This window comes from Ambystoma mexicanum, chromosome 6p, assembly GCF_040938575.1.
Source record: "Ambystoma mexicanum isolate Mex_15411 chromosome 6p, UKY_AmexF1_1, whole genome shotgun sequence".
Lineage (NCBI taxonomy): Eukaryota > Metazoa > Chordata > Amphibia > Caudata > Ambystomatidae > Ambystoma > Ambystoma mexicanum.
In genome coordinates this window covers 483,790,098-483,804,618 of record NC_090935.1, presented here as the reverse complement: position 1 = coordinate 483,804,618, position 14,521 = coordinate 483,790,098, and the positions used below count along the sequence as shown (strand labels likewise).

The window sequence follows — 14,521 nt, the reverse complement described above, 5'->3', positions numbered from 1 at the left end:
TAGATCTTTCTTCTGCGGGGGCCTGTCTCTGGAACAGCCTCCCTGCCTCTCTAAACTTGAGGAGAACCATCTCCGGTTCTGGAAGTACCTCAAGATCTTCCTCTTTGCTTCTGCTTTCTCTCCTCCTCTCCCCTGCTGATCTCCTGGCTGAATCTGAAACTGCACTGGTCACCTGGCTACCCTCTCATGTCAAACCAAGGTGCCCTCCCCTGCCTGTTGCACACCTGTACTGGCCCCTGGCAACCCATGCACTCAGGGGCTGTAGGGATACAGAAATAGTCCCTATTTGCACTTCACTCCTGAAGTCTGCACTTACCCTTTTACTTGCCACCAGCTGGCCACACTTTTATTTATTGTCTAACTATTTATTTTTACTGTTATCATATGTACACCTTTCCCCTTGCACTTTTTCCTTCCCCCTCCTTCCCTGCACTTGCGCAATCTCAATTTCACCTGGCCTAGTAGGATCGCTGTCTTTGTCTTCCCTCCCTTGTCTCGTCGCGCCTTGAAACACTTGTGTATAGGCGCGTTATAATTGCCATATCATATCGCCATCCTCGTGGTTCCTTAGTGTGGAAATGATCTCAATATATAGCAATAGTGCTACTCTACTCCTTGTTGGATCTTGGACATCCTCTACTGTTACTGGAATCGGTGTCCTCCAATAGAAGGAAATCGCCTAGAAAAGACACCTAAAAAGCCCATTGTGTTAAACTCGTTAGATCTAAAAAATCTGTGATTAACTCCAATTCTTTCTGCTATTGTGAAGATTGACAATTTTGTTCTTAAATGATTTTCATTAGTCTACTCCAGTCGATTCTGGGAAGCCAATTGTTTGTTTTAACACAAATAAAGTCAGAAAGACAAAAGAAACTGCTAAAAACGCACTGAGTAACCTGGCACAATTGGGAGGAAGGCATCTCAGCAAGCATTGTGTACCTGCAATTGATTATAACACATTAAATACATTGCAGTTTCTCCCCCAGCAACATTACTGTCCTGGTTCATTTGTGGTTGCATGCTTAAATTGTATGTAAAATGATTCCAGGCGCCCTTATTAGATCAGGTACATTGTTTCTGGAACACATTTGAAATGTTATTAAATTTACCAATTCCATTAATGAAGCTCTTTCAAGAACATTTCTAAACATTGGGAGTGAATTAACAATGTTTTCCCTTTTCTTGACTGACCATTAAATAATGTTTACAATGTAGCCATGTGGAGGGAACTATACAGGATGTTAATTACCCACCTTTGGCGTACTGGTCCGAGCCATAGGAAAGGGGCAATAACAAGTGTGACACTTTGCAATGTGTCGTCACTTCTCCCCAAGGGCCCCTTCTCATGAGGCTAGGGAAGTGAGGCGGCTACCAAATAGTCACCCTGGTGGGTGATGTAATACGGGAGGACCTCATTGGGAGAAACTTCCCCCGCTGGGGAGAAGGGAAACCACCTCGGGTGCAGCCCTAGAAGGCCCATCAACCACACACATTCCCTTGTCCTACGTTTCATCTCTAATCCTTCCTTAGAGATTAAACATGTGTATTATTGTCCTAGTGATGAAACCAGCCAAGTAGGAAGTACTAAGACGAGGATGAAGATTACAGCCTCAAGTACTGCGACAAGGTGGTTCACAGGAATCTTGAAGGAGTCTGCCCCACGATCATGGACTGCAGGTGTTGATGATGGGCAGAGGTGGGACCAGTCCTACATAAAGAAAACTGAAGATGGAGTTTGGGTTGTCTTCGAGGAGGGTGGAACCCAGGAGATTTCGAATCCTGACGGAAGCAGGCAGAGCAGCGGACGCCGGCAAGATGCTGCAAGGGTCAACCAAGGACTCTGCAGGAACAGACCCCTCTACCTGACGTGGAGAGAAGAGCAGTGACGTAACTTTGGACAGGTGGACTGACGGGTCCCACAGAGACAGCAAATTGTGAGAAAGCCGTGCAGCCTGCCTGCCGACCGAAGGAGAAGGCGCCTGGACGAAGCAGAGTGGAAAGCCCCTCCTTGGAGGAACCAGAGCAGTGCCTGACCCCGCATGAAGGTAATGGGTGGGAGGGGAGACGGGGACAAGGGAGGCCCAGCGGGGACACAAAGGGAACGGCTGATGCAGAAAGCATCTGGGGGAACGCTTCCTCGTCCCAGTGGTGTGCATAAGCACACTGGACACCAGAAAAGGGTTTGGCTCTAAACAGAGGAAATATTCCTTGTTAGAGTAGGAGAAAGGAAAATAAACGCTGACCCCCAGAGAAGGGTCTGGGACCGTGACAAGATTTGGGACTTGTTGAGAACAAGTCAAAGTTGAAAAGTGTGCGTGAAGTTGAAAGCATTCAGAAAGAAATGCATCAAGCCATACCAGGAGGAGAAGCCATTCTATTGGTACCACATCAGGAGTTCTGATAAAGACACCAGGGGAAGAGTCATTCCTCCTGGCCTTGTGGTGAACTATGCCAAAGCATACCAATGGAAGGGAGGCATTCTCTTGGTCCTGAGCTGAGTCCTAAACTCAAAGTGTCAGGGGACGGGAGTCATTCCCCCTGGTTCTATTGAAGAAAATAAGAAACCACCCCAGGGGAATGGAGCATGTGGTGATCTAGTGATGTCACCACTCCCTCTCTTCCCATATGGCCAGGGAAATGCAGCCGCTACCTGATCCTGACCCTGGTGGGGGGGAGGGTTGCCATGGGAGTACCATATGTGGGGAGATGACCTTCATTGGAGGGAATGAGACTCACTGGCAGGGACCTGGTATCCCCCTTTCCACTCACCCTACGACACACGCTCTTTAAATTCGCCGAACCTGTATTGCATATTGCGACATAGAACGTGTTCCCCCACTCATTACTGACTATGTGGCTTTTTTTGATTCTCCTTATGCAAAGACTGAGAGGATAAAGATTGCAGGAGTAATGCAGAGCACTGAACTAGAGATATGCTCTAGCCGTTGGAAGTATTTGATAGGTGCCGGGACATTCAAAAGACTGGCGCTGCTAAGAAGATGGAGATCAAGGTAAGCAGTTCCCATTTACCTGACGCGGGTCAGGGAATGAAGCAGATGACAGCTGGAGAAGGGAGCAGACTGCCAGAGGCTGTTGCCGCCATTGCAAGAGACTGGAAGGCAGGTACAATGTCCGAGAGCCTGCAGCAGGACAGGCTACGAGTAGGCCACAGTGAAGCAGGTACCAAAGAGCTGACATGATGGCGTCAGCAAGACAAGGCTCCCTGGCAAAGGAAGCGAGGACCGCAGAGAATGTCGAAGCCGCCTCAAGAGACCAGTCAGCCCAAGCAGGGAAAGCGGGACGCTACATAGCGTAGACCGCATTACACAGAAGCAGTTTGAAAACAAACCCAAGCAAGGGAATGGGAATGCTGAAGTATTAAGAAAGGCAACCAGTGAAGAGGGTTGAAGACCCCATGGATAATTGAGCAATAATTGAGCGAAACTCACACATGTTGAAGTCCTGGCAGGCGAGTATACCAGGCAACGTGTGGCGAGTCTGGGACTTGTACCCAAATAGAGACAACATTGTAAAGGAACAAGGGAAGACTCATACTCCTTTGGTACAGCTATACAAAGAAGCCCAGGCAGCAAAGTCTACCGGGCATAGGAGAAAAGTGAACAGGCAAAGTAAGAGTTGTGAAAGCTTGGTAGGAGAGTACACCAGGCAATGTGAAATGTACTGTGAGAAAAGGGAGAGTGACCTCTTAAGATTGTACATACTCTAAGTCACGGGTGCACAACATACGGCCCGCGGGCTAGTGCGGCCCGGCATGTTGCTGGATGTGGCCCGGCAGGGTTAAAGACTTTCCTAATGGAATGCGGCCTGCAAGCAGCAACGGTCGCCTTCCATTAAAGCCTTTGTTTCCCTTGCCAGGCCGGGGGAAAAAGACTGCCCCTCATTGTCTCAGTGCACACACACTACGTGACTCTTGCGAGTCACGCAGTGCGTGTGTGTGCTGCACCAAGGGGGGGGGGCAGCAGTGCGGATGATGTGGCCAATGAGGCTTGATGCTGGAAGGCATTTCAGCCTTGCCTCGCCAGCCGCACTAGAAGTCCGCCATGCCAGCAGCAGCTCATCCGCCCGGTAAGTCCAAATACAAATTAACATTAATTTTGGCTGACAGCCGGGTGTGGGGGTAGCCACATGGCAGCTTGCCCTCACTGGTCCGAGATCTGGCCAGACATCTTATGCCGGATTTCACCCCAGGCAAGAAACAGGCCCATGGACCAGCATTTGGACTTGGGGGCGAGCTAGAGGGCGGACGAGCTGCTGCTGGCAGGGCAGACGACTTCTAGTGCGGCTGGCGAGGTAAGGCTGAAATGCCTTGCAGCATCTGGCATAAGATGTCTAGCCGGATCTTAGACCCGACCTGCCTCAGCCCTGACCTTGCTTTATTGAGCCCCCAGATTCGCTGAGGGAAGTTGGGAGCTCGGTGACCTAATCAGTGCTTTGCTCCTTTCCCCAGCAATCCCTTACGTGTTTCCTGGCTCTGTTAGCTCGGCCCACTTTCCTTATGTCCTGAAAGGGACACCACTTGAGTCAATGGGCCATGAATATCTCTGAGACGGGGTCCATCACTGCTGAAAGCACACATTCTACATGCTGGGCAAATTAATGTTTTCCAAATGTGCATTTTACACTTTCATAACAAAAAGTCATTTCCAAACTCAAAAATGCTGCTTGCATTCACTAGTTTTCTTTGAAATGTGTTTCTTTGTTTTCTTTTGGACTACCACACACATACTCTGTAATTTGCATGCCCCCTGCTTTGTGTTTTATCCCAGGTTATATTTATAAAGATGTTATATGCTTATCAAACTGGTTAATCACAAATAAATGCTTCTGTTGTGCTGTCAGCTGTTATTAGGAAATGAAACTGTGGGTTCATGGGTGGCAACTTTTGATTTTCACTACAGGGGCATGCATACCTCCACCTCTGCCAGAATATAAGCAAGCTACCAGCCAAACCTATTTTATAGCACTTTCTATTTATAAGGAATGCAAAAAGTCATACGAGTAAAAGAACATTTGGAATATATAACATCTTAGCAACGCTCTATCAACCTGCTGAGCTACCCTGATAGTCTTCTACTGTAGAGCAGGACTATGGATCCCTAAATGTATAACAAATCATTGCATTAACAGTACTATTATTTTGAACATTTCCTTTGTGCAGAGTCCAACTGCCCGCTCTGCCTCCTCTGAGCTGCACCCGCTCCACCCCACCCAAGCCCTTGTGGGGTCCCTCTTTAAATTTTGTCCATGTCCACCGCTGGATTTTATTGGATTTATTTGGTGATTTATAGGTGTTTGAACATCTATTAAGCAGCCATGGAGATCATTGCAGTTGATTTTCCTTTGTAGCTGGTTACTGGTGTCTAATTGTTTCTGGGAGAACTAGGGATCCCTTGGCTAGGGCCGACCCAGGAGCTGTGGCCTGGCATTTAGGACCAAATCCATGCTAAGCAAGATAAATGGACATTTGGTACCAGAGTTCTCTGTGTCGGGGGCTGGGTAGTGTAGAAAAGAAGCTGGGGTGAAGCAAAGCGATATTGATGGGGCATCACTGGCAATACAGGGACATGGAGCCCAATAGTGACTGAGTAATCGGTGTCCCTCAGTGTGCTTTGAAGAGCAGTGTCCTTATTTCTTTCTGTATGGGTAACCAGTGCAATACATGCAGGGCGTGCAGTGATGTGGTTGAAAGCTTGGACCACTCAGTTATCATGGGGTTAAGCTTCAGGCAGGCGTTGGACATCCAGCATGGGATAATGGCATGGTATGATCTCAAACAATGGCTGTCATTGACATATTTGACATTCTGGCAGAGCTCTTTGCTATCTGTCTATTTATGGATACTTTTTTTTGGGCCGCATCTTATTTATTTTTAAAAGAACGTTTATTGTGGAAGAGGAACATCACATGTAAATGGTGACTTGCACTTAAAAGCAGTTGCTAAACATAAACAAAGCAAGCATTTGCAATGCCAACAGTTTGGGCTTTTGTGAAGGCATGGTAAATGCACTTGCCACACACTGCCGTAGTGGTATTAACAGGCCATTGATGGTAGATTTTGCAAAATGGTGTGCAAAGGGAAACCTGGTAAAGACATTTGTATTACACCAGTAGCGGGTTTAGTGCTGCAAGTAAATTATTAACTCGCTGATGACTGCTTTAACAAAAAAAAAAAGAAAACACTGTCAGGTACTTTGCGTGCACAGTTTGGTTATGCTTGATTAAAGCAAGCTGAAAGAGTTCACATGAGGTGTTTCGGGTAGGGAGGGGTAGAAACTAGGTGGGAACGGCCATAGAGTTGTATGGCCATGGGCAGTCAATGGGTGGGCAAATAACCAAACCCCTACAAGCTGTGTGTCCCTCTTTACATGCCCTTTCTCCCTAGCTGTACTCTTATGCAGCAGGTGCCAAGAGGTGTTAAGAGGGCGATCGAGGCCAGTAGTCTCCGTAATCCATTTCTGTATACTGGACAACCATGGTTTCCCTTGGGTGTGTGACAGATCGCTCTTGTTCCTTCCAGCTGAAGATTACATTCCATCCTGCAAACTCCAAGTGGCACCCAGATCTCTGAAGCAGACGCTCACTGTCTGGGTAAGTTTGCCGCATTAACACAGAATGGTGCTACTAGTGCTGCTCCACAATCCCCGCCTCTGCCCTCCCATATTGAGCACTCATTTTCCAGGGCATGTACATTTTATGGCAGTTGTAATTTTGCAAAAGAATACTTGTCACGCGTTCCCGTCCTTGGAGGCTATGGAACAGATGGTGTCGTAGCCGCCATTGAAGCGTCCGTCATGCTTCCCCGGAACGTCCTCCAGCGGTCTAGTCTTTTCTATCATGGCCGCCGCCACTGTTACTTAGCCCAGACTGTCCAGGCGCGCGGCGCGTTTCAACATACGTGAGTTTTCTCTTTGGTTTCAACGCTCCCAGGTTTTCCCCTTGGCTCCGCTGAGCCCTTCTTTTCTCTCTTCCCCTTTCCCCCATTTGCCTCCAGCCCCTTCTCTTCTTTCTGGTCTCTTTCTCCTTTCTCCTGCTTCCTCCGCTTCTCTCGCTTCGCCTGGCTTTCTCTTCCTCAGCTCCTGTTTTTCCTCTGTGCCTTCGCACACCGGATTGCGTCTTTCCTGCTGGGCTTCCCGTCTCTGTTTGGATCTTCCTGCTCGACATCCCGCCTCTGTTTGGATCTTACCTGCTGGGCATCCCGTCTCTGTCTGGGTCTTACTTGTGGTCCACGCCTTGGATTGCCTTGGAGAATCCTACCCGCCGCTACCATCTAGGGTTTTTTTTCTGCCGTTACGGCTTTTTCCACTTTCGGCGTTCCTGGGAGTCCTTTCACTGGACTGCTTGTTACGTGAGGGGGTCACAGTGGCGGCCTCCCGTGATCGACCATGCTTGCACCACAAAAAGAACTTCAGAAGGAAGAATACCCCGTCCTTCAGTTCACCGAAATCAGGTGAAGAGTGGGAGGATCTGTTATCGGAAGACAATTTAGTTTGGACCACGATACCAGAAGGGAATCCTGACAATACTTCACTCAAAAGTAGGAGCTTTCAACAATGCACATGAACAGGTTTCTACATTTTGTGATCTGGAACAATATTTGTTTCAAAGGTGACATTTCTACGGCAGAGCTCTGCCACTGCAAAATTGCAAATGGCTACTGTAGTAGGGCCAGGCACTCCCTGCATTCACAACCCTATTCTGTTACATAGACGTTTGTTATGCTATGCAGCCCACTATTCTTGAAGTGCGTATCTAATTAATAAGTGCATGTAAAGGTATGACCGAGAGCTTGATCTGATCTTGTCTCTTGTCGCTTCTATGTTTGTCTAAAAAGTATATGTACTCTAGACTTGGACCGTCGTAGTGGGCACATAGCAGTGGAGTTCCTATCTTCTCGAAGTACCATTGAACCTACCATTTACCGTTGGTACTCCATCTCGGTACACAGGGTGCATTGAATCACTGTTTGTGCTCCAAAGATGTCCTTGCCAATGTCCAGTGCTGTTAAAAAAAGAATAATTGACCAGGAGCACCGTCAGTTTAAGGTTCAGTGGACTGAAGTTTTTTCCATTGAGTCAATCCTAATATGTACTCATGCTTTATTTGCTTCGAGCGAATTGCAGTCCCCAAGGAATAGAATATCCACCGGCATCGTGAAACAAAACATTCACAAGAATGAAAGTGCAGGAGCTAAAAACACAACTGAGCAATCAACAAGGTTAACAGAAAAGAATCTAAAAGTGCCACCTTAGCTAGTTCAGCTTATTGCTTGGTCTGCACAGCCTTTCACAGATGGGGATTTTGTAAAAGGCTGCCTTATGGAGATTTGCGAGGCAGTGTGTTACGGAAAAAAGAGACTTCCGCAGTGTTTTGTAGATATGGCGGACCATTGTTGGAGCCAACTGAAAATGGAATGCAAGGACATAAAATTCTTTTCAGAGGCACTTGATTAGAGCCCACAGTCGAGTGACACCGCCCAGCTCTTAATTTTCATTTGTGGGGGCAATAACCAATTCCAAGTATTTCAAGAACTTGCTTCCCTGGTATCTTTGCATGGCAGACCTACTGGTGTTCACCTTTTTAATGCCTTTTGAAAAGTCATCAATTTAAATTTGCCATAGGATAATCTGGTAGGCGTGACCACTGATGAGGCGCCAGTCATGGTTGGGGAACGAAATGGTTTTATTGGCTGCTTGAAAAGACATTTGGGTGAGAATGCTGTGCATTTAAAAAAATTATCATTGCATCATACATTAGGAAGCATTATGTTCAAAACATTGGAAATTCACAAACGTCAAGGACTTCATTGTGAAAACAGTTGATTTTATCCGTGCACGCTTTTTAAATCGCATATTGTTACAGGCGTTTTTAGAAGAGGCAAAGGTGGATTATGGTGTTGTCCTATATCACACTGATGTTCGCTTGTTTAGTCGTGGCAATATTCTGAAGAGATGCTTTGCTTTACGACCGGAAATCAAAGCATACATTGATGAAAAGGGAATGGTCACTCCTGTAATGCAAGATATTGACTGGGTAGCAGACTTTGCTTTTCTGACTGACCTGATGAGCCATTTGAATGATTTAAATTTAAAGTTGCAAGGAAGCCAAAATCTAATCTGATCTGTTTGAGACAGCTTGTGCCTTTGAAATACAGGTTTAAGACTTCTGACAGCTGAACTGGAGCAAGGGTTGCTGGTACACTTCCCCCACATGTGCAGAGGCTTTCCCCCATGAGAAGCATGTAGGATGTCATTGGCGTGTGAAGGTCCTGAATGAAATGCAAATTGTTTTTGAGAATCGTTTCACACAATTTAAATTACAGAGCTCCTCTTTTAAACTTTTTGCAGACCTGTTCTCTGCTGTGATGTTGACAATGTGCCACTTGAACTTCAACTGGAAGTGATGGAACTTCAGTGCTGTAGTGTCCTCAACAATAAGCGGATAGAGATGCCTTTATTAGCCTTTTACCACTCTCTGAACACTACTCAATTATCCAATCTGTCCCGGGAAGCATTAAAGATGGTGTCCATGTTTGACAGTACTTACTTTTGTGAGCACGTTCTTTCGCAATTGAAATTACAAAAATCCAGTCTAAGGAGAAGACTCGCTGACCCACATCTCCATGCTATCCTGAGAGTAGGAACAACATCACCGGAGCCAGAGATCCAGAAACTGACAGCCGAGAAACATTACAATGTTTCTCACTGATCAAGTATGTCTGGTTCACTTAATTTCCCACTTAAAAAGAAACTGCACTTCTCCATACTCGTGGTTCATTTCTCACTTGCAGCTGTGCCAGATGCTGTGCAAAATGGTAGAGCTTGTGCCTTGCAAATCTAAAGCAACATAACTTGTGAAATGTTTCAGAGCAGTCTTTCGTCCTGTATGATTTGCATATGTTTTCTAGTGCCAACATGTCCTTTGCAAAGAAATGATAAAAGTGGAATAGAAAATGTGTACTACAAATTTTAAGTTTGAAATACAAATAAAGACTGTTACACTTCAAAAATGTATTCTTTTCCATGTGTTTAATAAAAATTGGGGCTTGAAAAAGCCTACCGACCCCCCCACCCCCCTCCACATTTACTTTTCGGCCCACTATATACAGCATGTAAGGTATATGCAGCCCTCTGGCAAAATCAGTTGTGCACTCCTGCTCTAGGTGAAGCAAGCTATACCCCCTGAGCGAGAAACTTAAATAAATTGGACAATAACAGAGAAACAGAAAATCCCTTGAGGTTGGGAAATATCAAGGGGAGGGAAACCTACTCCTGTGATTAGAGATCTAGAATCCTAAGGAAAGGAATTGTTTGTAAATTCTAAGGAGCTGAGGAAGCCCCAGGGGAAGGAAAGGATATCCCTGAATTGGAAATTTGTGGACATTGGAAAATAACCAAGGGAAACACCTCCTCTGGATTATTATTTTGAAGATATAAAATGCCAAAGAACCTCCGCAAAAAGTGGAACTCCTCATGAGTATGTTGAGTAGTACATCATCCTGATAAACCTCTGGGGAAGGGAGCCCCCTCATGAGACTTGTAGAACTTTTTCTTTTTGGCACCATTTTGGAACTTTGTGTTGTACTTTGGAAGAAACCACCTTCTACCGGTTGAGAGACTATACCCCTTTTTCACATTATTTTAGGATTGGAATGTAAGGGTCCGGTTCGGACTTCAGACACAGGATGGAGAACCGTTTTGCTTTTGGACATTTTGACATTGAAATGTTTGTTTTGTTGAGCCAGGGAAATCTCTCATAGTGATAGGGCGAGATAGGTCTTTCTCGAACCCTCTTTTCTGTTAATAAAACTATATAGTAATCAACAAAATGCTTTTGTGTCTGTGTCTTACCCCTGACTCCTAGAGAGCCATTCCCCTGGAGCCAACGTTGTCCAAGGACTGGTTGAAACCCGCAAGCTAGGGGAAGGGAGTCATTCCCCTGGCAACTTGGATTCAAAAGGACAATCTTTTGAACATTTCCCTAGATGAAAGGAGCTGTTCTCCTAAAAGAAGGAACTTTTTGTTAGTTTCTCTTTTAGTTTTATAGTGTGAGGGATAGAGGTAGGTTTCGACACAGGATGGTGGAATTTACATTGACGGACATTCTGATAGACCCCTTCGGTATTAGTTTTGAGACAGAGAAAACCCTCTTAGGACTAAGGAATAGTAAGGACTTTTTTCCACACAATTAAAAAAACCATCCAACCTTTGTATCCTCTTCCTTATTTGACCCCCTTATAAAGGTAGAGGGTGAATAACTGCTGGTGTATTCCAATCCAAGGCTATCAGAATATTGAACTTTTGAGGGCTTCATAACCAACCACTTCTCTTGGAAATGTATGACAATTTCGGTGGAGTTATTCTTACAAGCATCGCCACTGCCCTACTGCAACTGGCCACTAGCGAATTGAGTGGACTAGGCAGGATATGAAGCATTTGAAAGGCTGGGCAGTAAGAGTTTTTTCTGTTTTATAATGCAGCACCTCTGTCTCTTCAAGGGACTGGATGAGGAACGTAACAAGGGCAGAAGATGTGTACTTCCTTAACACTGATGAATGGGTGGAGGAGCTTCTAACTGTCTCGATGTATGAAAAAGCCATTTATAAATGCAAGGATGAAATTGGACAATTCTGTGATATTTGGAGATGTTTTCTTGATGTTTATGGATGGTCTTGAACTTTCATTTGGGATTATTGTGTCCCTGAATCTGTAGACTACTGTCATCTGTCATTGTTCATGGTTATATACATTGTACTTATGATAATCTTGTATTTGCGGTATGAATTTCTGCCCTTTTTTTGTTTTCTTGTTTCCTTTTCTTCCTCTTTTCTTTCCTTTGTATATCTCTATTCTTTCTCTTTAATGAGTTGTTTAATAGTAGTTTATGATTTGTTGCTTTTTATGCTGCTTAATGTTTACCTTAGTTGTTGATTACTGTTGTGAAAATAAAAGGTTTTGAACGCGCAACACTGTACAGCTTCTCATCCCATGCTCTCAAGCAAGGTAACAAGCTGATGTTGGGGGTGAGGGGAAAGGAGCTCTCCCACTCCAGAGACAGTAGCTCAGCCTCTGATTGTATCTACCCTGTGCATTTCATCAGCAAAACATCTCTGAGCATGAGAGGCGTTGGATGAGGAGCAGTGGAGGGAAGTTACATTTTAACTTTTTGCAACAAGCACATAGCAGTTAATTGCGCTCTTTCGTTGTCCATGAAGCACTAACATTGTAATGATTGAATCGCAGTAATGCCATCAATATCTTCCATTATAATCCAACATTACTCTTTGTTTGGATTATACATGCAATTGAGGACAACACTGTTGAAATGTGTGTGTGTCTGTGTATATATTTACAAGTGTCTTGTAGCACCAAGTCGGATGGGAGGTGCTCAGTAAATTGCTCAATCACAATTACAGAAAGTTTTCTGATCCTTGTTATATGTATTTTCTTTTTATATTGCTTTTTGTCCATGTCCATCCATTGTAAATGCCCCTTTTGGTAAGTATTTGGTGTAATAGTGTGTGCAACAAGTAGCCTGCTGGGTTGGTTGTGATTTATTTTTTAATGTTGTCCCATTTCACTGATCTTACTACTACAACTGAAATGACGGATGTTGCATCCGTAACCAGATGTATTTTTCTTCATACATAAAGAAAAAAATAACAACCATACCTATCTCAAACATATGTCAACTTGTTTTAAGTCCGGACCGTTCTTGTGGATTTCAGAAGGAACACAAACCTCTTCCTCTTGCATGTGGAATACTAGGCATGGGCACATAGTATATTGGCAAGTGTTGCTGATCCATTGCCAGTATTTCTTACGGATATTGTCTGTCAATTTTCCCTCTGTGTTAAATTTCGACTAAAGGTTTTCCAATGCATTTCAGACAACTTGCTCGTATTATATTACACAATATAACATTTAAGAAAATACAGGCTGGGGGAACAAAAAATGTGGTGTGTATATACACTGTACAGGGCTATAGAGACATTTTGAATACACAACTTGACATGCCTGTATAATAATGGTATACAGGGGTATTGATACTGATGAATCATAGCTAAAAGGTTAGTGTTATTGGCCATAGTGCAGGACAATAACAAAGCCTATTGATCTTCACATGAATTAATGATTCCAACCGCAAGCAAAGGTGTGTAAGGAGGAGAAAAAGGACAATAATTACTTTTTTTTCCATCACCATGTACCTTACACTGACTGGAAGCCTATTTCTGTTCTGACATATTAGCAGATCATTTGACCCAAAATATGTTCAAGGACGTTTCTTGCACAGGTCTGGATGGGATAACTCGGATCTGTAGCCGAGACTAAGGAAGGGACACGCTGAGATTGGATTTGTCCCTCCGTCTCCAGGTTTAGTCTGCCAGTATGATAGTCTTGTGATCCTACTCTTCAGGACTCCATTCACACCACACATCTGTTCACTGTAGCACACAAAGAGGTCCTGGAAGTTGTCAATGGTACAGGTTCTCCCCATAATATTTGCGGGTGGGGTGGGCGATAAACTTGGAGGGTGTGGAGTTGGATCCGGACCTGGAGATTGTCCATTCCACCTTGAGAAGCTTGCTGCACTGTCTGCGAACCATGGTCAGAAGGCTTGCCAGTTCAACAGGAACCCCAAGTTGGCCTTCAACCATGACGGCTCGTCCATTGTGCCAGTCTATAATTCATCTGCAATAATCTGCCTATATATCAGCCTAGATGAAACAGGATAGTGCTACTTATTTTTTTGCATCCTGATTTTGAAGGAAGAGTAGTCTGTTTCATGGCACATTTTTCTTGCCTCCAGTTCTGCACCAAAGAGGGGAAAGAAAATCACTGGGAAGTGTTTATTTTCAGTAAAAAAATGTGTTAAAGGGATGTTCTGGTTAAGTTGCGCTGCTAAAAACCTATAAAATTCAGTGAAAAAACTTTAAAGGGACGTTATGGTTCTAAGTAAAACCGAAAACCCCCTGAAATTCGCCAGTTATGGTAAGCTAAGCAACCATAACTCGCGCCGCCACTGTGCACTGCTAAGACTAACACCCAGGACATCAAAGATGACATCACAAATGTCATTGATGACATCACATGTCTGGCTCACTCTTTTTTCCTTTACTGATATATCTCGGCCAGTAACAGTCTGAAACTAAAAATTCCCTATACTATACTGGCATCTATCTATCTATTCTTGCTGCTCCAGCTGGTGCTACATCTGCACCACTCCCACCCCCACCACCTCCCCAAGGGCCTGAAAAGGGGAACAGGCGTGAGGATGAAGAGGATGAGGTAGTGGAAGTCCCTACTACCAGCACTCGCCTTGAGTCTTCGGTGTGGCGGTTGTTTACCATTCAGGGTGGAGTGCCAAAAGTGCGTGTGAACAAGGTCACATGCAATCAGTGCCACATGGCGTGGAGTTGTGGGAGGCCTGGTTCGTACAGATTTGGTACGACATCTATGAAGCGACACCTAAGGTCGGGGCCGTTCGCAAGGTTGTACCTTGT

The 14,521-nt window shown here is 44.8% G+C and overlaps 1 protein-coding gene across 3 annotated transcripts in view; it reads left to right on the top strand.

Moving 5' to 3' along the window:
- The window catches only part of SLC38A9 (solute carrier family 38 member 9), a 1,177,634-nt gene that overhangs the window by 105,024 nt on the left and 1,058,089 nt on the right, over positions 1-14,521 (top strand). Inside the window, exon 2 of one of the 3 annotated variants that reach the window (XM_069627285.1) lies at positions 6,539-6,609. The exons of the other annotated variants lie outside the window; for them this stretch is intronic. The gene's annotated coding sequence lies outside the window, so the exon portion shown is untranslated. The remainder of the gene's footprint in view (positions 1-6,538; positions 6,610-14,521) is intronic. 3 annotated transcript variants of the gene reach the window in all.